We start from the raw sequence: 24075 nt of genomic DNA, 5'->3' as shown, positions 1-24075 counted from the left end.
GGCTAGGGTGAAGTCTGGCTATCTAAGTGCTATAAATTAATATGAAAAGGAACATTATGAGGTTGTAACCAAGTTAATACAATGATCTGGTTGGTCCCTCTTTCTCTCCCCTGGGCCCCAAGGCCATGCAAAGCATGCATTCTCCAAGTGGCAGGTACTCCTGCTGCTCCCCGACGGCTCTTCATCTCCCCATCCTTCCCTCTCTCTCTCCCAGCAATGCTTAAGCCCCACAGTTAAATTGAGTTCAAACCCACAGTGCCAAAAGAAAGTGTGACTTTCCTCACGAACTCACATTCACTAAGTTTCCCATCATGGTCATTCTCCCTGACCTGCCGTCCTGCAGTGCTTGGCTGCTGATCCTGACCGGACAGTGTCATCGCACCTGCATGGGTCTTGGGACAGGCCTCCCTGCTCCTGTCACACTGGAATGCACAGATGTGCTCACAGACGCACACCTGACAGGTGGTCTGGCTGCGTCCTGGAGACCAGATTCAGAAGGGAAGCTGCTTGGAACCCGCAGTCTTCCTCCTGGGTCTGCAGCGCCAGTGACGGTGGGGCGCATTCCTGGAGGGGAGAGGATGGGTACAGGCGGTTTCCACTTTGGTTTCACAAAGGACTTTGAATGATCTTATCCTTGTGCTCCTGCAGTTCACCAAACTGCTCTTGTGGTAAGTCTTTGTTTTTCTTAAATCCCGTCATCGCACCTCTGAACCTTGCCCTATGTGGATCACACTCTGGCACTGAGGCTGAGGGACAGTCCAGAGCCGAACCTCATTGGGGTGTGATGTCCAGTCTGAGGAGAGCAGAGCAGAGTGTTGGGGGAATGAAGCCGGGCAGTGCTGCACCCGTGGAGTCCACAGGCCCCAAGGCAGCGACTCCCACCAGCAACAGAGCAGGATGATGAGGTGGCAAGGGAGGGAAGGACAGGCTCCCCCAGCGGAAGGCCAAGAGGTGCCAAAGCCGCTTTGTTTTGCAGTGGAGTGGAGTGCTGCAGCCTGCAGAGGGGTCCATTCTGCTTCCTTGGGAAGTGCTGAGTTCAGGTGTGGTGGGTAGTTGAGCCCCTCCACCTTCCCCTCCACCAGCCTCACAGTATCACCATCCTTAGCATTGCATTTAGTAGGAAAGGAGAATTGCTATTTAACCAACTGTTCTGTTTATCAGTTGACTTTAGTCCATCTTGAGCACTTTCTGCATGGTGCCAAAGGCCAGCTGGCTGCATGTGTCAACTCTGTGCCAGCCTGTGATGGACAGCAGTGTCCTTCCCTGTCATGAGGGCAGGGCTAACAAGTGGAATAATGCCTTCAGCTCATCTTTACGGTGATTCCAAAATCCCTAATCTCTGCACATCCCTGGCTAAGAGGCGAACGTGAAGTCTGTCTTTGTGGAAGAAATGGAGCCCAGGAGGAACGATAAAATGACACTGAGTGTGGGAAGCCACTGAGACACCCCTCCTTGGCCCAAGCTGGCTGCATTGGGTGCTGATCGGCATCCACACTGGAATGAGGGGACCATGCAGATTAGGCTCCTACTGCTGTCTTCTTGCAGCTATAGAAATTATAATCTGCTCACCTCAAAAGTGAGCACTGTCTGACTGTGGCAATCGTGAAAGTCTAGCTCTAATAACACCCAGCCTTTTCGTTAGTGCTGGACTGATCCCATCAGCCCCGAACTGGCAGAGAATTCTAGTCATTCCCTACAGTTGTCATGAGATTTTATTTAAAGGAAAAGATCTTGCATTGTGCATTAATATTTGTTAGTATCAGTGTTTTATGGGATTGCAGCACATCTTTCATAATGAAGAAAAGGTTGCTAATATCTTTAAATTTGGGCATTGGAGGCAGCATCTGTCACTGGCAAGTGGCCATGTGCCTGTGCCCATCTTCACACTAAAATGTCATGTGGTGAAGACAAGACATACAGTGAGACAAATTTCTCAATTTTCACTCAGAAGAGAGAGAATAATAAAATTCCTGAAGATGTAATGCAAGAATCAGACTCAGTTGGTATTAATTAAAAGACAAACGAAAGGTCTGGTGAAACCCTCTCTTCCCCTCCTCTGCTCCGAGCGCACGTGGCTTTCTTCTTGATGTGGATCTTGGGGGAAAAGTGAGAGGCTTCACATCTTCCTTTCATCACTCCCCAGGTTCAGAGATGCAGAGGCTGAGCGCTCCCTGCTCTCCACTGTCAGGGGAGGTAGTGGTCCTCCTCCCTCCATGGGGGTGGAGCCTGTGCAGGCCGGGAAGGGACGGCTCAGCATCCACTGTGTTCACTGCAGTCTGGCCGTGGAGTGCCCTAGCAACCGCTCCCCCACCGCGGAGGCCAGAGGAGCCCCCCTGGGTGGGAGCACCAGGTCTGCAGCACATCTTTGACGTTCTCAGTTATGCTTTGGTTTCAGGTGCCAAGGAAGAAGACAGCCATGGTGGAAGAAAAGACCACCATGTGGAGGGCCACAGCCGAGTCGGGATGACGCATGGCATTTTCGTCAGAAGTAGTGGTTGAGAGGTGACGCTAGAGAGCCATGAAGATGGTGACTTTTGAGTTCTGGCGGAGTTCTCGATCCTGTTGAGTTCCGCTTGAGCTCTCGCGGGGATTCCCGGAGAGTTCCCATTGGTGGGGGAAGTGCCGGAGGAGGGATTTTTCCGGTTGCTGGTTCCTGGAGGAGCCGCATGGCGTTCTCGGGAGTTCCCGGGAGCGTGTGTGGAGTGTGCTGGTGGGGTTCAGAAATAAAGTTTGTTCCTGCTTCAGTGTCTCGCGATTTGTGCCCAGCCAGACTGCGGCACCACCCGATGAGGTGGACTGGGAACGGCACTCCCTTCTGCATACCAACCTGGTCTCTGCATCTGACTACAGACAGAGAGAAAATGGCTATTGCCAAGCAAATCTATGACAGGGATCTTGATACCATCGCGCACACAGACAGAACCAAGAAGTCCTGGAGGAAGAGCAGAGAAGGAAGAGACGCACTTCATCCAGCAGCTCCTAACTCCAGGATGTCAACCTCCTCTTGGGCTCCCCTCACGCAAGCAAGTGTTGATTAGAGGTTCAAATGCAGGTGCCCACCTGCCCTGCCCCCAAGGTGGCAGATTCTGCCTCCTCACGTTCCTCACAGGGCTCTGCGGGAGTCCTGTGAGTCCCTGTCACCCCTTCCCCCCCACAGCCCACTCCACTCTCCTGCCTGTTCTCTGCTCTCTCTTGGACACGGTTCTGCTGCCAATGCTCCAGCTCCATCTACAGTGGCCCCTGCCACATGGACTTCAGGTCCTGATCTGACTCTGCAGGACTCGGGGGAGGTGAATCTGTCAACAAAGGAAGGAGGGAAACAGAACCGAGCTCCAGATGTCCCTAGTAGGCACTTAGGAAATCACGTTTTGCTTGTTTTTTAAACTATCGATTAGATTTGTCACACCAGGATCTCACTGCGCTCAGAGAGACTTCAATGTTTTCTGCTTCTATTCTTCCACTTTTATTTTTTTAGGAAAAACTGTCATTATTTAGCTTTAAAAATACCGAAATAGTCATTTTTTGTGTTATTAACAGAAGAAAAGGATAAAATAGGGCTCTGACTTCCTAAGAATACCTGGAGATTCAAAATCTCTGATCTGTCTATCATCCATCCATCTACTCATCCATTCTATCTATCCATCCATCCATGTATCAGTCTCCTTACCTATATGCCTACTATTTATCATCTACTAGCCATCACTTCCATTTCCCCTTAAGCCTTGATGAAAATAAAGAAAAAAACTTGGTCCCAAATTCAAGTGTCTATGGGAAGCAGTCTGAAGGGTCTGAGACATCGATGGGCCCAAAAAGTATAACATAAGAGTAACAAACTGGATTCTAAAGTCACAGGGTAAAAATGCATTTCACATGTAGATGGAAAATCACGCAAAAAAAAATTGTGTCTAATTTTCTATTTTAGTTTTAACAAAACAAAATGATTATTTTACAACCATCACATTGAAATTTCTGAGAATAGGTTGAAAAGGGTAAGATACTTAATGAATATTAATAGTATAGTAAACATAAATATTCTAGATGCATAAAATATCGCTTTTTTCTTTATGGTGTAGTTAGTAAGAAAATAAACTCAAATGAACATATACAAATTTTCAAAGATTCACCATGATTACATCTTTTTTTAAATTCTGAAGTTTCTTAAGTACTGTGATTTAAATAAAACACTATATATCATCTGTCTGTCTTTCTTGGTTTGAAAGTGAAATGTCCCCTTAAAACTAGTGAGTGAAACAACCCAGTTCAGAGGTGAGATGATAAGATTATGAGAAATGTACACTCATTGGCGAGTAATCCACTTGGTGGGTTAATGATGAAAATGGTTAATGGGGGTAACTGTAGACAGGTGGGTGGGCTGGAGGAGGTGGGTGGGTTGGGGTCACGCCATCCCTGGTCCCTGCGCGTGCAAGCTCTCCCTCTGCTTCCTGGCTGTCGTGAGCTGAGCTGCTTTCCTCTGCCATGACCTCTGCATGATGTCCTTCACCTTGGGCCCAGAGCAACGAGTTGGCCCATGATGAACGGAGCCTCTGAAACTGAGGCAAAAGAAAGAAAGTCATTTCGCTTTGGTCACAGTGTCAACAAGATGACTAATACACTGTCTTTAGATCTGTCATCCACATAGTTAATCTATTTATCCATCTACTTATATTTATTGTGAAAGCCAATCAAGAGGACTTTCTAGCTGGGTGTGGTGGCACACGCCTGTAATCCTAGTGGCTTGGGAGGCTGAGGCAGGAGGATCACAAGTTCAATGCCAGCCTCAGCAACTCAGTAAGGCCCTAAGCAACCTAGTGAGACCCTGTCTCAAAAATAAATAAATGAAAAGGATGGGGATGGCTCAGTGGTTGAGACCCTCTGGGTTCAATTCCTGGTTAAAAAAAAATAGAAGAAGAGGAAGAGACAGAAAGAGATTGAGAATGAAGAGAAGAGAAGAGATAAGAGAGAGGAGGAGAGGAGGAATGAGGAGGAGAAGAGAAGAGAGAGGAGAGAGAAGGAGAGGAAGGAGAGGAGGAGAGGGAGGAGGAGGAGGAGGAGGAGGAGAGAGGAGGAGGAGGGATGAGAGGAGAGAAAGGAAGGAGGAGGAAGAGAAGGGAGGAGGAGGAGGAGGAGGAGGAGGGAGGAGGAGAGAGGAAGGAGGAGAGAAGAGGAGAAGAAGGAAGAGAAGGAGGAGAAAGAGGAGAAGAAGGAAGAGGAGGAAGGAGAAGGAGGATGAAGGAAGAGGAGGAGGAGGAGAAAGGAGAGAAGATGAGGGAGGAGGAGGAAGAGAGGAGGAAGATGAAGGAGGAGGAGGAGAAGGAGATGAAGGAAGGAGAGAGGAGGAGGAGGAGAAGGAGAAGAGAAGGAGACCTTTATAAGCGGCTGGAAGATAGCACAATTCAAATTACATTTTCAAAGTCGTATCAGAAATATGTTCAGAAGAGACATCTATGGAATGAAAGAAGACATTTACAAGCCATGCATCTTTATAAGATGTCAGTTCCAAACTACATAAGGAACTCCAACAAGTCAGTATCAAGAAAACAAATGATTCAATAAAGAAGGCATGAACTTAAACAGACATATCTCAAAAGAAGACATACGGGTGGCCAACAGGTACATGAAAAGCCACTTGTGTATCACAGGTATATCACTGATCTTAGGGGAAGTTCATGGTAACCTACAGAGTGTATCTCCTCACATCTGATTGAATGACTGTCATCAAAATGACAAGGTACAAGAGTTGGTGGAAATGAGTTGGAAAGGAAACCCTTGCAGATTGGGTGGGAAAGTAAATTATCACAGGCATCATGGAGTTGGTATGGAAAACAGGAGGTGCCCTCCAGCCAAAAAAAATGGAACCACAACTACCATACATCCCAGCAGTCCGGCTACTTGGCCTAGATGCAAAGGAAATGAAGTAAATATGCTGAAGAGACATCTGTGTGCCCATGTCCATCCAGCCTCATTCACCATAGCCAAGATCTGGACTCACCTAAGTGTGCATCAACAAGTGTGGTATTTGCACAAGGGAATACTATCTAGCCTTCAAAAAGAAGGGAATTCTGTCATTTGCTGCAGCGAGCATGCATCTGGAAGATGTTTTTGCATGAAGTGAAACAAGCCAGGTGCACAAAGACATATGCTGCTTGTCCTCAGTTGCATATAGAATCTGAAAAAGCAGATTCATAGAAGCAGAGAGTAGAACGGTAATTACCAGAGCTGGAGGAGGAGCCCTGGGAAGATGTTGAGGAAATGACACAAAATCTCAGTTTGACAGGAAGAAAAGTTCAAGAGACCCACTGCACATCTTAAAGGTCAGAGTGACAGTGTGTCCTATTCTTGGTAAGAGAATAGATGCTCAGCGTTCTCAGCACAAACAGCAAGTAGATGAACTAGTGTTCATGTTAATTACCTTGATTCAAACATGCCACCACGTATGCATGTTGTACCACAGACGTGCAATTTGTATGTGTCCATTAATTTTTTGAAAATAAAAAAGAAAATTATGAAGTATTTTCTTCCTATTTCGTTTGCATCTGTTCTGAGTAGGAATATGTGCAGTCTGGGTTTTGAACTTTGTTCCGATGTTAGCAAATTGGAATTGGCCGATAGAATCAGAACTGAGTAAGTAGGTTAACAGTCTTAAATGATCACTGCCCTGAGACCAAATTCTTCCCAGAAAAGCAGAACCTTCTTCCAAGTTTATAATCAAAGGAAAAGTAAATATAGAAATGAAACAGACTGAGATCAAAATATTAACTGTGTTTTTTAAGTGGAACTGAAAGTCAGGGCTTAAATCTAGGCCATGAGGACCGTCTAATATTTCGGTGCGGCCCCTTCCTCTAGAAGTATTTCTGCTTCCTCCACCAAAGCACCAGGCCTCCCCTGTGGGTGAGGAGACGTGGAGTTGGGAGCCCGGCATGCGCCCCTCCCTTCTTCCTGCCTCACGGCGGCCTCGGTCCCTCCTCCCTCTGCAGAGCACCCAGGAGACAGGCCAGGAGGTGCCCTGTAAACGCCTAGGCTTTCCAACTCTCTGGACGTCCTCAAATCCCCCTGCTAAGGGAGAACTGAACGTGTTGGTGCTTCCCCGTGACTCTCCGTCTCTCAGGAGCTCCTGTGGAGCAGCGGAGGAGAGCCCTCAGCAGGTGTGTGGCCTTCCAGGAGAAAGACAAACCTGGTATTTGAATACCTGCAGAGTTATGGGGGAGTGGGAGAGGCCATGCAGAGGAACCTGCCACATCCCACTGCCACAATTAAGGAACCGGCCCCAGAACATCATCATGAACCCATCCAGACCTCCGCTCACCCCGTTTTTAACATAGAGTCATGAGGGCCAGAGCCAGTCGGGCTAAGAGGACAACCTGGCCCTGGCATGAATCTCATGTCACTTTACTGAAAATAGGTGGCTCCCACTGGCTTCAGGGCCAGAGAGCTGGAGAGGCCAAGACCCAGGCAGTGTGCTGGGTTTGGAACCCAAAGTAAAGCAGAGCCTTCCCTTGTTCCAAACCCTGGAGGTGATGTCACTGTAATCAGAAAAATCAGTGCTTCTGCTTCTAGAAGCCACTAGGCACCAGGGCCGTCGCCTTCCCCAGAGCCTGCTAAATGGGTTCCCCCCCTAAATGCAACCGTCTTGGGCCACAGAGGCACCAAGGAACCTGCCATCACTCAGTGAGTCCCACAGCCCAGTGCTCCCAGGGCCTGATCAGGAAACATGGCAACATGCCAGGGCCCCTGTGCTGCCAGCCATCCAAGCCACAGAGCCACCACCAACCTTTAAGGGCAATCACTTTCCTGCTTTTCTTTGTTATTCTACCACCTCAGCAGGCATCTTAAAAATGTCTGGTTCAATTTGATGGTGTTTTTAAAACTTTATCTGAAATAAGTAACCAGGAAGCCCCTTGTTGTGTCTGAGTTCTTTTAAGGGACACAGTGTACCAGGCACATACAGAAGTCTTCCTCAGATGGTCTCTTTCACTGCTGTGTCCTATTCCGTCAGGTAAAGCATTCCCGCTTACGTACCCACTTCACCTGTTTGTTTGCAACTTCCTGCCGTTGCTAGGAATGCCCTTCTGTATTCTTGCATTTAGGCATCACCTAGGAGTGAGAATATTGGATCATGAGCAACAGGTGACTTGAATTTCACACTGTCCCCTGAAGTGATCGTATTTGCTTACGCTCACAGTGGTGTGAAGGCCAAGATTGGCACATTTGCTGTGACACATCTTGTGGTCATTTTGATTCATTTTAACCATCCTCAGTGGTATGTACTGGAAACCTTTGAGATAAAGGATCTCATAAGTCCTCGGAAGAATTCGTCCTGGGCCAAAGTCCATTGTCCATCTTCATGGACAGGCAGCTTCAGCGCAGGAAGCCCTGGACCAGCTCCTCTGGTGGAAGGAAGGGGCCTGGGCTGCTCTGCAGCAGGTCCCAGTGATGAGCTGCGCTTTTCGGAGCCAGGACCGGAGCAGAGATCCTCACTGTGTCGGCGTGGCCTCGCGGATCCAGAGAAGCCCTGGGGAGCCACTGCTAATGCACTCTGGAGGGGAGCACCGACAGAGAGGTTCAGAAGGCCACGGAAGGCTGGGGTCGTGGTGGGGGACAACCGTCACAGAGACACGGGACAGAGGGGTTCAGAAGGCCACGGGAGGCTGGGGTCGTGGTGGGGGACAACCGTCACAGAGACACGGGACACAGAGGGGTTTAGAAGGCCACGGGAGGCTGGGGTCGTGGTGGGGGACAACCGTCACAGAGACACGGTTCTGCGGGGAAGTGGGGCAGGACCAGGGAAAGCAATTTACACAGAGCAACGAGGAAAGGCAGGGTGGCCAGGAAGGCAGGCCCAGTGTCCAGGGCCACCAGGTAGGCTCAGGGCTCACTTACAGGAGCCAATCGAGGGGAAGGTGAACTGGCTCCCAGAGAGAGGGGCTGGGGCACAGCTCAGGTGGCAGAGTGCTTGCCTCACATGCACAAGGCCCTGGGTTCAGTCCCCAGCACCGCACATAATAATGATAATAATAATAATGATAATAAATGGGCAGAGAGGTTCTTAGACAGAATATGTGGACACCCAAAGCAAGCAAAACCTTTCTGTGATCTTGTCAGCATCGGTCTGTCTGTTCCAACAAACTATTTGCAACAAGGAAAATCTAACCCATACCTGTGAAGGTCATTTGGAGTCTTACATGGAAATCTTGTTTTTTTTTTTTTTAGGTAGTATTTAATTGTCCACATGAAAAGAAAATCTTAAATTTCTATATCAGTTGCTTTCAAAATTATCAGAAAGGATAGAATGCTCTGTCTCATTAGATGGAAGAACATTTCCATCGTTTAAAACATGAAAAGTGTGTTTTAAGGGTGTGGGATCTATATCTTAGCTAAAGTTTAATCCTTTGTTATTGCTACATCTGCTTTTTTGGCCTATCTGGCTGTTGAGGGAAGGTTCATTAATTTTTCAAAATCAAATGATGTACTAGAGAGGGTAGAAGAATGTATGTGCCAAATTATTTCTCAGACAAAATCCTGGAAGAGCAGAAGCCAGGATTAATGTGGATAAAACAGCAAAAAAAGGTAAATAAGGAAAGATGCTCTCATTTTCCCCTAAGCATTAATTGATTGGCTCAGGGCGTTTATAATTGCAAACTAGTGTGCAGTGATGTGCTGGTTTGTGCACAGCCTGTTTTTAAATTTTGGAACTTTAATTTCATCCCTGGAAAAGCCTTGGGAAAGTCACATAACTATTTTCTATAACTTGCCCCATCTGCACAACCAGAACGATTCTCATAATTCACTGGGATATAATTAATTTTTGGATCTGTACCAATAGAGACAGTTACAATATAGAATATGATAATTTAGGGTTCATAGCACCTGCCACTAAAGACAAAATTGTTTGTTTGAGATATATATATATATATATGCATATATATATATATACATACATATATATAATGATATATATATATGTACATATATATAAATCTGAAAGTTTCTGAGAATCCCTTTCTCACATGGTGCACTAGCTCCCCCTTGTCCACGGTTTCATTCTGAGATTTTAGTTATGTACTGTCAACCGCAGTCTGAAAACATTAAATGTAAAATTCCAACAGAGAGAAAATTTTAAATTGTGTGCCATTCTGAGTAGCTGCCCTGCTGTGCCCTGCCCAGAAGGTGAATCGTCCCCGAGTCCCATGAGCACCCTATGTGTGCTGCTGGCTGTTGTTTGTCAGTAACCAGTGTTACTGACTAGTAACCAGTCAGTGCTCCTAAACCACCTGTCACAGTTTGGCACTGCTTGTATCCAAGTGGCACTTATTTTACTCCATCACATCTGCAAAGCACGAGAGTAGTGATGCTATGATTTGGATATGTCACAGAGAAGCTGCAAAGTCCTTTGTTTATGTGAAATGGAGAACATTCTGAGAGGAGAGAGAAGAGATATATGCTGAGGTCGCTAAGATTTATAGTGCAGTAGAGAGAAAGACCACATTTTCATAACTTGCATGAAAGTGTACTGGTGGAACTGTTGTATTTTATTTAAATGGTTGTTGCTCTCTAACAGAGAAATCATGGACTAAACTCTACCATGGGCGTGTCTATACAAGAAAACAACATATCCAGGGCTGGGTACCGTCAGGCCCCTACTGGGTGTCCTGGAATGTCCCAGCCGAGGGCACACCCTGTCCTACAGTCATAATGGCAGAGTGTGTCACATCCGGTCAGTCACAGGAATGATTAGCTTGCAATCCCAGCAGATGGATGACCTTGGTGGACAGCTGTTGCATTGGTGGACTTCACCTGAGTGTCAGTCGCTCATCACAGCCTGTGTGGGTGTCCGTCATGGAGTCTTCCGCCTGAGCACTGTGGGAGGCTGGGCAGGGAAGCTGGTGCTGTGGGGAGCCTTCTGTGCACTGTGGCATCTTTGCCACCGTCCCGGGCCTCTACCTGGACCTGACAGGTGCCAGTAGCACCCTCTCCTCCTCTGCTGCTCCACTCAGGACCCTCTTTGGGAAGCGAGCCTCAGGGCACATGGCCATGTCCCTGGCCTGCACACAGCCTTTCTGTCCACGACCTCTGGCCTCGTCCACTTGAGAACAGAAGCTGCATCCCTGGACAATGTCTCCGTGGACAACCTGAACTCAGTAAATAAACCCCTCATCCTGTTTGTAAATCTAGAGCCTATTTTAAAACCTGGCACACAATTGTCAATCATTTCCTTTTGAATGAATACACAAGCAAAATTAGATTCAGAGATTTACATTTCTGGTAGCAAAAGATAGGTTTTCTGCCTCTTCATGCCAACAGCATTATATATGTATTTATTGATGTGTATGTAATTGCAATTGTATATGACTTCTTTCTGGGAGCAATTATAATGCAATCCATCTTTTTAACATCTCAAGTATTTATCACCATGCCAGTACCATACTGGTATGAATGTCCTGAGTGATTTTAGAAAAAGGCTAGAATCAAATGTATAAACATTGTTTTAACAATTTTCTCAAGGAGGAATCTTTAATTTGTCTCTCCAAGAGTGTTCATCAGATACAGACTAGAAAGCCAAGTTAGTAGCACGTACGTGATCAAAATCAGGCTCTAGTCAACTGTCAATTTCCATGTAAGGCCCCACTTCAAACTGATGGAATGACAGCACAGAGAGAGAAAGAAATGACAGCTCTCAGAACAGCTCAGGTCTGAAGGAGGTGCCTCAGACTGTAGCCCTGGGTGCTACAGGTTCCTGAAACTGTTTAATATTTTTGGAATTATTTCCCTTTGATATACCCATTATTGTATCAAGTCCATTTAAAATGTTCTTCTTTTATTATTGATTTTTTAAATTTCTAAAACTTTTTTTTCCATTTTTCTTGATATCTTCTCCCTTAATTTTATTAACAATGTTTCCTAAATTAATATTGTTTCAACCATGTCCTAGTTCATTTCCTTCTACAATAGTTGATTTCACGACTTTGTTTGATAATCCCCACATCTCACCATTGGTGATTGTCAAATGATTGCATTTTACACACACTGAGATGTTTGTGGTTCTTTGTAGGCCCGGTGCCTTTAGGTGATACTCTGTACATTTTGGATTTTCTATTATAAACTACAGGTGTTGTATGGGGCTGGTATTTTTGATCTAGTGGACAATCAGCAGCTCAGGTTTGGCTGTGGTTCCCAGGTTGAGCTCAGCTTTTGAAGCCTTTTCGGGACACCCAGCTATTTCTCATGGTGAGCCACCCAAAGTTGCATCTAGAACCTGGCGGAACACCTTCCTGTAGCTCATCCTCAAGCCCTGCTCTATGGATCAGGCCCACAAGCCCTGCAGGAGCTTAGAGATGGGAGCAATGTCGAGACTTGTGACCCCAAGCCCCTCACCTCTGTAATCTCCCTGGGTCTTAACATACCAAGGCTCCCTTTCTGCCCCCTCGTCCTGAAACCAGGGCTCTTGGTACCCTGCTGGGTCCTACTTCCTGCGCCAGCACTGACACGTGGTGTCTTTAGGCAATGGGACACAAGGTGCACAGCCCGCTCTCCAGATCCTCACCCTCCAATAGGAAACTGTTTCCCTAGAGCTCAGAGCCTCCGGCACCACAACAGCTCTCCCTGCCCGCCGGCCAGGCCCCACTGCCCATGGCTGCCATCTCCTCCTGCAGCTCTGCTGCCCCATGTGTGCCCACTTCCAGGTCCCTGGAGGTCTTATTCCAGGTTGGAAAACCCAAGAGAAAAAAAGCCAGATGCAAAACTCACCCCAAGCCTTTGGTGCATCAACCCAGCCTTCTTTGCTCCACCTGCTGCTGTTCAGTCTGCAGGGTCTCTTTCCAAGTTTAGAAGAGCATTCAGGGGGACAGAGCAGGCAGGGTGACCCTCCTGTTTCTCTTCCAGAATCTGAGATGGAAATCACTTCTGAGCAGCGTGTCGTGCTCAGTGAATGCTAAGTATGTACCTTCTCTATCAAAGGCAAACCTAGCCAGTGGGAGTGACTAGCAACTAGCACACACACGTTTCATGAGGTCCAAAGTCAGATACATTGTTTAGCAAAATGTTATTCAGGTTGAAATACTATGAGGCATAGTAAATCAGGTTTCCTTATATCTTTAGAAAGGAAAAGCTAAACAGTTATATATAATTTTAATCCTTTTAAAAATAAAGTCACTAATAGAGACATTGAAATTATATTTTAGTTTTTACTTAGTCTCACTTTAAAATTTTTCCACATTATTTGTTCACTTTTTTTGGGGGGGGTGGTACTGGGGATTGAATTTAGGGGCACTTGGCCACTGAGCCACATCCCCAGCCCTATTTTGTGTTTTATTTAGAGACAGGGACTCACTGAGTTGCTTAGCGGCTTGCTTTTGCTGAGGCTGGCTTTGAACCCACCATCCTTTGCCTCAGCCTCCTGAGTCTCTGGGATTGTAGGTGTGCCCCACCGTGTGTGCCCGGTCCACATTATTTGTTCATACTGTTATATTTTATCAGTCATTTAGGCACAACCATAAGTTATAAACATCTTAAAATTTTGGAACCATGATTTTTTTCCTTGCTTTGTACAGAATCTATATTCTTTTAGTTAGAAAATAGGAACTGTGTAGATGTGTATGTGGTTACTTTTTCTTGCCTCCCAAGAAATATAATGTCAAAGTTATCAGTAACTTAAAATATATAGCATGAACTAGAATTTTAGTATTTATATGCTCCACTTATATGATGTAATTTGACCTAATTTATATTGTCATATTTTGATACAGAAAAAAATTAATTCATATTAAATATTTTTAAAGTTTTTATGGAATATGCACTAGAGGTTAGAGACCAAAAATAGTTGTTAGTAAGTTTCCATTTTTCCAATTCTTACACACATTTGCACAGTGAAGGAACGCAATCCATTCAAACCCAGATACCACACTATATCACCTGTGACATTCTTTTCTCGTGAAAATTTAAATTGAATATTTTAATCTGTATTTTTCGAATAACATCAGATTTTATTTGTGTGTATTGACATTTAAACACATTATATTTTTATCAGACTACTTAAAAACTCAAGTGAAGAACTCTTGCAATGCCAACAGTTTTGCAAGGTCTGCATGAGAGTATGTATACAGTTTTGGAAAAGCATAAATATCCAGAATTCTCTTAATTAGTCCCTCTGAGAATTGTTAGAACAAATGAGAGCGTATAACCTTCCTCTCCCAGGTGTGGTTTAGCGGCATCCGCAGAATGCTGCAGCTATGCCGGGGGTGTCTGAAAGGAGGCACGAGGAGCCATTGGGTTATACTCGGGAGGTGAAGGCAGGGGGCTTAAATAAATGCTCTGTGAACAGGGAGGGCGTCATGAAGGTGGGCACCCCAACTCTATCTGCTTACTTTTGCCCTTTTCGTGCCTCATTCATCGCATCTCTGTTTAACGGCAATTTGTATTTTTCACTGAATAGAAATCAGTGTGGAAACTGAAACGGCATGCACGCTCGTGCCCTGTGGAGCACCGCATCTATGCCTTTTATTTTTAAAAGCAAACTCCAGTTCAAGGAGCCTGCAGTGCAAATTTAATGATCCACTCTTCACGTTCCTAATCCCTCTCAGGCACTCTCTGACGGGAAGCAAAAGCAGTACATTTGTGAAAATTTGATTTGCTCCTTTAACCTTTCCCTCAGGTACAAAGCCTGAGAAGTGGGGGCAGGAGCTGGGGAGTGGACGTGTGCTTCGTGGGCTATGCAGGAGGGCCCAGAGCTGGCTGAAGTGACAGGGACGGTCTGCCTATGTGGACCTGCCCCATCAGTGCCAGGGTTGCTGAGTTGATTGGTGGTTTCCATGACAGCCAGTCATAATTCGGGCCTCCCGCAGCAGGAATTTTAAAGGTGAAATTATTTTTAAAATTACTGAGTTTTCCATTCCACACTTATCTCCTCACATATTGGCTGTTAGAATGTGGAGATTGCTTCTTCATGGAAACAAGATTGCAGATGCTTTCCCACAGGACTGTTAGCGTGCTGAATTTTATGCACACAAATTCCTCAGGGATTTTTTTTTTCCAATCCACATCTGGACAGAATTGAATTCTAAAATGATTGTCTTGTTGCTGATACTTTTTTTTTCTTATTTTTTCCCTTTACTGTTTAACAAAGGTAGGGAATGCTTTTTATTTACAAAGAGAATGAAGTAGACAAAGTCTATTGAAATATTGAAATGGAAGTGTTTTCAACAAATTTGGCATTTTCATACATTCTTGTGGCTACTCTGAATCAAGTCCTGTGTGAGACCAAGCCAGCCTGCCCCCGGCTCCTCCTAAGTCTTATGAACTGTAACGTTTTCTTGATCAGCAATACAAACATAGCATCCAGAGAATGTTGGTTGGCACAAAAGCCTGACAAGGACAAATATTGTGATTTATTCACAGACATTTAATATAACAGAAAGCATGAAGAACATAAAAACCATAATCTTAGAAATTATTTACAAGAAAGTTAAGACAAAATACTCTACCTTACAGGAGTTCTATGTGATCTGAATCAGAGTTTTGTGAAACAATAGTCAATATGTTTCAGGACCAGCCTGGAACCTGGGGAGAGCGAGCTGAACTGCTGTTGCAGGTGGAACTCTCTAACCTGCAGAGCAGATCCTCCGTGAGTATGCATTTGTTCTGAGACCTCAGACTTTGGACAAAGGAGACAGTTGGTTTTGCAAGTAATTCTCTATGTGCCCCTTGGATTTTCTTCAATTTTAAAATTTGGTTCAATACTGAGTCCTAGAGCAAGAGATGACACTAAGAGGTCCTAAAGACATCAGTTATTCATGCAAAGGGAATAATGAAGAACACATACTTACATCAGATAAAATAAATTTTAAGACAAAAGCAATAAAATTAACAAGGAAAGTCATTTTATAATAAGAAGAAATTGATTCAGAAAGAGGAGACAAAAATTTTCAATATATGCATATTCAATATCAGAGTACTCATCTATAAAAAGGAAATGTTAATAAGTGTAAAGGAAGAGATTGACTCCTATTCAATAATTGTGGAGGACCTAAACCAGACTTTAATCAATGTGCAGATTATCCATGCAAAAAAAATCAATAAAATAACAGAATTAATTTGCATTTCTTCTAAAAACTGCATGATATACTTTCTTCTCAATAGCACATGGAATAGTATCCAGGATAGATGTTATGATAGTCCACAAAACAAAACTCTAAAGTTCTCAAAGAATCGAAATCCTATCAAGTGTGTTTTTAGATGACAGAACCAGAAATACTTTGGAAACTATTCAAGTGCACAGAAATTAAGTATCTTAACTTTGAAGTTGATTAAGGAAGAAATCAGGAAGGAAATGAAAACATTTCTTGAAATAAAGTGAAACGGGAGCACGGCACCCATAACGCATAGAGACAGGAAAAGCAATGGCAATAGGTGGTTGGTAGCACTGGAAGGTCTCAAATAGGCAACCTGCCACTGTGTCTCAGGGGAGGAGGGAGACAAGTACTGACTGACCATGGGTTTGTAGAAGGAAATACATGATAAGGATCAGAGTAGAAATAAATGAAATAGAGACCAAAAAGCAATACAAAAAATCAATAAAATGAAGATCTGCTTATTCCAAAAGATAAAGAATATTGACATATCTTTAACCTGATTATATAAGAAAAATAGAAGACTCAAATCAATGAAATCAAAGACGACAAGGGAGACCTCACAATTGTCACCACACAAGTATAAAATAAATGATTAGAGACTATCATGAACAACTGTAAATAAATAGCCAAGAAGAAATGGAAAAATTTTCATAAACCACAGAAAGAACCAATCAAAAAGAAATAGAAACCCTGAATAGAAAACTAATATATATGACCTTGAATCAGTAGCCAAAAGTCGCCCATCGAAGAAAAGTCCAGACCAGAGGGCTTCACCACGGAGTTCAATCAAACGTTCAAAGAGCAGCTGACACTAGTTTTTCTTAGGTTATTGCAAATATTTGAAGAGATGGCAATTCTTCCAAACTCCTTCCAGAAGGGAAGCATTACACTGGTACCAACTCTGGACAAGGACACCACCACCGCCACCAAAAACCTACTGGCCACTGTCCTGACAGACACAGAGGCAAGCTTCTTCAATAAGGCACCTGCAGTCTGAGCTGCACAGTGCCTTAGGACTATCATCCCCATGATCAGGTGCAGCTCACCCCAGGGATGCAAAGAGGGCAACATATACAAGTCAACTAAAGTGTACACCTGGTCAGCAGAAGGAAGGACAAAAACCTATGACCATCTTAATGGATGCAGGACAGTCATTTGGTAAAATTCAGCATCCTTGCATGATCAAACCTCTGAACTAATGAGATATAGACGGGATGCACCTGAGAAGAGTGCAGGTCACCCTCCACAAGCCAACACCCCACAACCCCGAATGGGGGAAAGTGGGAGCATCCTAAGAGCAGAGCAGAGCCAGCAGGTCTGTTCTCTCCACTCGTATTCAGTACAGCCCAGGGAGCCCTAGCCTGCCGTTCTGATTTGCATATTAGGTGTTAAGGAGCTGTATGATTAGATTATGGGAGGTGTGACCTCATTGGATGGAACCGCACCATGGGCTATTCATTTGAAAGGACTTTTCTCCTGGGTGGTAACCAAAGACAGGTGGGGCAATACCGGAGGGGTGGTCACTGGGGCTGTCCTGGAAACTGTCTTCCCTGTAGCCCCTTCCTCTCTCTCTCTGTTTCTGGTTACCATGAGCTGAGTAGTGCTCCCGGGCTGAGTCTTTCCACCACGATGTCTGCCTAACCTGGGCTCAGAGCAGTAGAGCCAGCTGACCATGTACTAAGCCTCTGAAACCAGGAGCCAAAATAAACCTTTCCTCCTCTAGATTGTTCTTCTTGGGAAATTTGGCCTTAGAGAGGAAAAGCTAATTAACACAACCAAGAAATCAGTCAAGAAAGAAAGAAAGGGCATCTAGAATGGAAAAGAAGAAGTGTAGTATTAACTCTTTGTAGATGACATGATCTCATATGAAAAAGTTCAAATACTCCATCAAAAATACTCTTATAACTAATAAGTGAAATCGACTGTTGTAAACTACGAAATATACAAAAATAAGTACCTTTAAAAATTCTAATAGCACACTATCTGAACAAAAACTCACGAAAACCTACGAACACATTTATCAAAGGAGGTGAATAATCTCTACAGTGAAAACTTTGAAACACTGAGAAAGAAATTGAGAAGGACACAAATGGAAAGACATCACATTAATGGCATGGATGTCTCAGTATTGTTAAAATGTCCAAAATAAAGTGATCTACAGACTTAGGAATCCTTTATAAATATAACAATAACATCATTTATAGAACTAGAAAAACAATTCTAAACTTTTTTTCTGGAATCATAAGAATCCTGAATAAACACAGCTGTTTTCAGCAACAAGAACAAAGCAGGGGATGTTGCTTTACCTGACCTCAAAACAGGCTGCAAAGCTGTCCTGACCGAACATCAGTGAGTTGGTGTAAAATTAGACGTGGGGACAGGAGCAGAATGGAGAACCTAGAGGTAACCAAAAACCTATAGCCATCTATTAATAATGAAAATGCAAACAACAAGCATTAGAGAAAGTCTTTTCAGTTAATGTTGCTGGAAAAATTTTCCGTCCACCTAGAGAAGAATGAAACTAGCCCCTGATTCTCACCAGTGGGGAAAAAGAATCATCTCTACATGGATTAAAGGCTTCAGTGGATAAAATATTTGCAAACTATACATCTAACAAAGGGTTAATATTGAAAAATATTCTGAAACCTCCAAAGAAAAAAAAGTGAAAAAGCTCAATTAAAAGAATGAGTAATGTTTTGCATTTCTCTAATTGCTGAAGATGTTGAACATTTTTTATATATTTGTTGTAAATTCTATTTCTTCTTCTGTGAAGTGTCCATTCAGTTCTCTAGCCCCTTTATTGATTGATTGGATTATTTGCTTTTTTAGTGTTAAGTTTTTGTGTTCTTTATGTATCTTAGAGATTAATACTCTGCGATGATTGTGGTAAAGATTTTCTCCCATTGTGTAGGCTCTTATCTCTAGCAATTAGAGAAATGCAAATCAAACCTACTCTAAGATTTCATCTCACTCTAGTCAAAATGGTAATTATCAAGAATACAAGCAACAATAAATGTTGGCGAGGATGTGCGGAAAAGGCACACTCATACTTTGCTGGTGGGACTGCAAACTGGTGCAACCATCATGGAAAACAGTATGGAGATTCCTCAGAAAACTTGGAATGGAATCACCATTTGACCAAGCTATCCCATTCCTCAGTTTATATCCAAGGTCTTAAAATCAGCATACTGTAATAAGGCAGCCACATCAATGTTTATAACAGCTCAAATCACAATAGCCAAACTACAGAACCAACCTAGATGCTCTTCAACAGATGAATGGAGAAAGAAAATGCGGCATATATGCACAATGGACTATTAGCTTTAAAGAAGGATGAAATGATGGCATTTGCTGGTAAATGGATGGAGATGGAGAATCAATAATCCTTAAAACAAAGGCTAAATGTTTTCTCTGATATGCAGATGCTAATTCACAATAAGGGAGGCAGCTATGAAAAAATAGGTACTTTGGATTAGGAAATGGGGAGTGAAGGGAGAGGAGAGGGTATGGGGTAGGAAGGATAGTGGAATGAATTAAATATAATTACCTTATATACATCTGTGATTACATGACCAGTTTGAATCTACAACCAGAAGAATGAGAAGTTACAGTCCATTATGTATAATGTTTCAAAATACTTTCTACTGTTATGTATAACTAATTAGGACAAATAAAAATATTAAAATGAGCAGTGTGCCTAAATAGCTAAATAGATGTTCCTTAAAAGAACATATACAAATGGACAATAAGTTTCTGGAAATAATAAAGGTCACCATCACTAATTGTCAGGTAACTGCAAATCAAACCCACAATGAGACATTGCCTCACTCCATTAAAAATGCCTATTGTCAAAAAGACTTAAGGTAGCAGGGTTACTGAGGATGTGTAGAAACGATAAGCCCTGTGCGCTGTGGGTGGAATTGTAAATTACTACAGCCAATATGAAAAAGAGGTTTTTCCTCTACACTTAAAATTAGAACTACCATACGATCCAGCAATCCCACTCTTGAGTATACAGCCAAAGAAAATGAAGTTGAAAAGACATCTGCAGGTCTATGTTAACTGTAGTACTATTCACAAAAGCCAAGAAGTGGAAACAACCCAGGTGTTCATCAACTGATGGCTACATAAGAAAAATCTGGTACAATGTAGTAGTATTAAGCAATGACGAACAACACAATTCTGTCATCACGACAACGTGGCTGGAATGAGACCATTATGCTATGTGAAATCAGCCTGGCAAAGAAAGACAAATATTTCAAGATCTCAGTCATACATGAAATCTTCAAGTATTGATTTCAAGTAAGACCAGAATGAAATGGTAGATACCAGAGGCTGACAGAGTAAGCAGGAACGGGCAGTAGAGGTGGTTGATAGGTAATACATTACAGTTAGGGAAGGGTAAGAGTGCTGGTGTGCTCTTCATGGCAGGATGATTATTGATCATGATAATGTACTTACACACCAAAAAGCTAGAAGAAAGGATTTAAACATTTTCACCAACAAGAATGATAAATCTTTGAGGAGATAGATACATTTTCCATAATTTTATCATTACACAATATATACATGGACTGAAGCATCACATGGCATTGCTACATATATACGATTTTTATGTATAAAAATCAACTAAAATATATATAAATAACAAAACTAAAAACAAAAATATGTTCTAAGAAGCATATGGAAATTAAAACAAAAATAGTTGTAGATTAAAAGTCAGCAAAAGTAGTAAACTAATTCAAAAGAGGATAGAAAAATATAACAAGGAAAGGAAATGACAGGTGGGTGCAACAGGAAGTATAGGACTGTGCTAGACTTCAATTCAGGCAGGTCAACCATTGTATAAATGGAGTGAAGTAAACCCCTCAACTAAAGTCAGATTTGGATAACAGGTTGGGTAACAAAGTGAGCTTCAGTTGCATGCTACATACAGGAATGCACCACATTATAAAAACAGCTAGTGTTACAGAAAATGGTGGAAGTAGATGTATTAAACCAACAGCACTGAAAAGAACAAAAACTAAAACTAAAAAGGAAAAATATGTTAATAATGTTTTAATGTTTAACAAAGTAATATTAAAGAAATTATCAATAGAATAGAATATAATGATAAGCACATGAGGCAAAAACCAAGCAACTACAAGCAGAAATAAATAAATCCAAATTTATGTTTATAGATATGAATATTCACTCTCAACTATAGCTAGAATAGTTAGTCAGAAAATCCATAAAATTATAAATGACCCAAATAATTCTATCAGTTTATTTGACATGATGGTTATAAGATACTGCACTCAAGGTAGCAAAGTAGACATTTCATGTGCACATGAGACATTTACTAAGCTGGATTATTTCTGGAGCTGTGAAAATTAAATATATAATTAAATGAGTTTGTAAACAATTAATTTGAAATAATCCAATTATTGTATGATATATTCTTTGAGACCACTTAATTAAATCAGAAGTCAATAACCAAATGATATATTGTTATCCCCCAACCTGAAAAATACAAAACTGCTGAATTACCTTCTTGGTTAAGAAAAATAACCAAGGGGATATTAAAAACAATTTTGAATTAGGTGAAAGTGAAAACATACGATATCATTATTTCTGATCTGCTGCTTAATCTTTATTTAGAAGGATATTTATAGCACTCGATGGTTATTTTAAAATATGAAACATATCAAATCAATTTACTTATGTTCCACTTCAAATAAGTAGACAAGAGAGGCAAAGGAGGTGATGCTAAGCCAAAAGCAAATAGAATTAGAAAAATAAGAATGACAGCAGCACAAATTTAAAAAAAAAGAACAGAAGTAGAGAGAAAAATCATTAAAAATTATTTTGACTTACTGAAAAGATCATTATAATTCAAAAATCTTTAGCTAAAGTGAGCAGGAATAAATGAGTTAAAACAAATTATCAATATTAGGAAAATGAGAGATGATATCAATGCATATTTTCTGGACAGTTAAATGGTAAATAAAGGGATATTCTTAATAGCCTTTTAACTTGAAAACCTCACACAAAAACTGAATAGTCCATATCTTTTAAAGAAGTATAATTAAATTTGTACTTTAAAGCTTTTCTATTTACTTACTCAGGTGACATCAATATTAATTTTATCAGACACTTAAGGAAAATAAATAATACTAATATATAAATATATATGCTGAAAATTGTAGAAGCACCATTATTTTTCAACTCACTTTAAGGCCAGTACTTACTTAAAACTAAAAAAGGCAAAGAGAGACCCAGGGAAAGAAAACAACAAAACATGGATGGATCTTCAGTGTTAAAACCAAGTAGCATGCATCCCAGGAATGCACAGATGGTTCAACATTCATAAGCCAATAAATGAAATCCATTATATTAACAAACCGGAAGAGGAAAATTAGAAAACACCAATTATCTCATTACATGCAAAGCACATCGTTTAGCAGAATTCAATATTCTGTCTATATAAACTTCAGATACCAAGTTTCTCAATAAGACAGGGAGAACTTATGAAATTCTTACAGTTACTTGGGTATTTAATGCTCAAAAATGAAGTATGTTTCCCCTAAGATTAGGAACAAAATAAGAATATTGTTTATGACAATTTTTATTCAACTTTTATTGGATGTAACTAGTGCAATAAGACAAGAAAAAAAAAAAAGAAATACAGATTAAAAGGAAGAAACCTGAATTCCCTCTGTTGTTTTTTGTTTGTGAGGGTCTCTATTTCTTTTCCACTTTTGAATGAATAATTGAATGAATGCTAAAAGGACATCTCCAGACAGAAGTAAAATGATATGTCAGAAATTTGGTTCTACATAAAGAAGTGACAAGCACCAGAAGGCAAATAAATGAAGTACAAACCAATTGTTTATACAGTTTTTCCTGTTCTCAAATTGACTGAATGGAAAAAGAGATAATAGGAGTGATCCGTTGGGATGTGTAGTAACGACATGTGAACAAATGGCTATAATGTTATAGGGATCGGGGTTGAACTGAGAATGCTATTTTGTAAATTACCCGAACTATATTGTGAACCTTAAGAAAAACACTAAAATAATTTGAAAAAAAACACACAATTTATATATTAAGATATAAGAGAGAGTTAATTCACATAAAATATTCAATCAAAAACACAGAAAAGTCAAGGGAAGATTTTTGAAAATAAAAGAAGAAACTGGAAACAGGTGCAGCAAATCTACTGATGATAGATACAAAGGATAAAACTGATAACCATATTATTATGAACTGTGTCTATACTCTGTTCAAAATAGAGTTTTTCAAAGTATATAAAAATATTAAATCTATTTATCTGTTGTCTATGAGAAATTTACTTTAACACAGACATAGAAATAAAAGGAAAGGAGTAGAAAAAGACTTGCTGGGCCAAATCTAAATGAAAATGACTGGAGTAGTAGCCACAAGAGTCTGCATGATGAGGAAATTATCAAACAAAACATTCTGAAAAAATTATGCAAAGAAAAGATGGACACTACATCATGGCACAGGGACCAATTTTCTAAAACTATGTATCAGTTCTTAGCATGAATGTATCTAACAGCAGAATCCAAATATGTGAGACAAAAAACTATAGTTGCAAGGAGAAATGGACAAATCCACTATTGTGGTTGGAGATGTCAACACCCTTTTCCAGTTGTTGATACAAGCCATAAACAGGAAATCCATAAGGATTTATTTAAATAGCACAGTAACATCAATTGCTTGATTTAATTGACAGAGAGAACTCAATCTAATAACCGCAAAATATGCATTCTGCTCAAGCTCACGCAGAACAACAACTAATAATGATACTTTAAAAAACTAAATAAATTTGAAAGAATAGAAGTCAAACAAAATAGGAAAGTTTTGGAATCAAATTGGAAATTGACAACAAGACAGCTGCCACATCCAAATGTTGGGAGATTAAACAAAATACTTCTAATAAAACATGAAT

Source organism: Ictidomys tridecemlineatus, chromosome 12 (genome assembly GCF_052094955.1).
Source record: "Ictidomys tridecemlineatus isolate mIctTri1 chromosome 12, mIctTri1.hap1, whole genome shotgun sequence".
Taxonomy (NCBI): domain Eukaryota; kingdom Metazoa; phylum Chordata; class Mammalia; order Rodentia; family Sciuridae; genus Ictidomys; species Ictidomys tridecemlineatus.
This window is presented reverse-complemented; position numbering follows the sequence as displayed.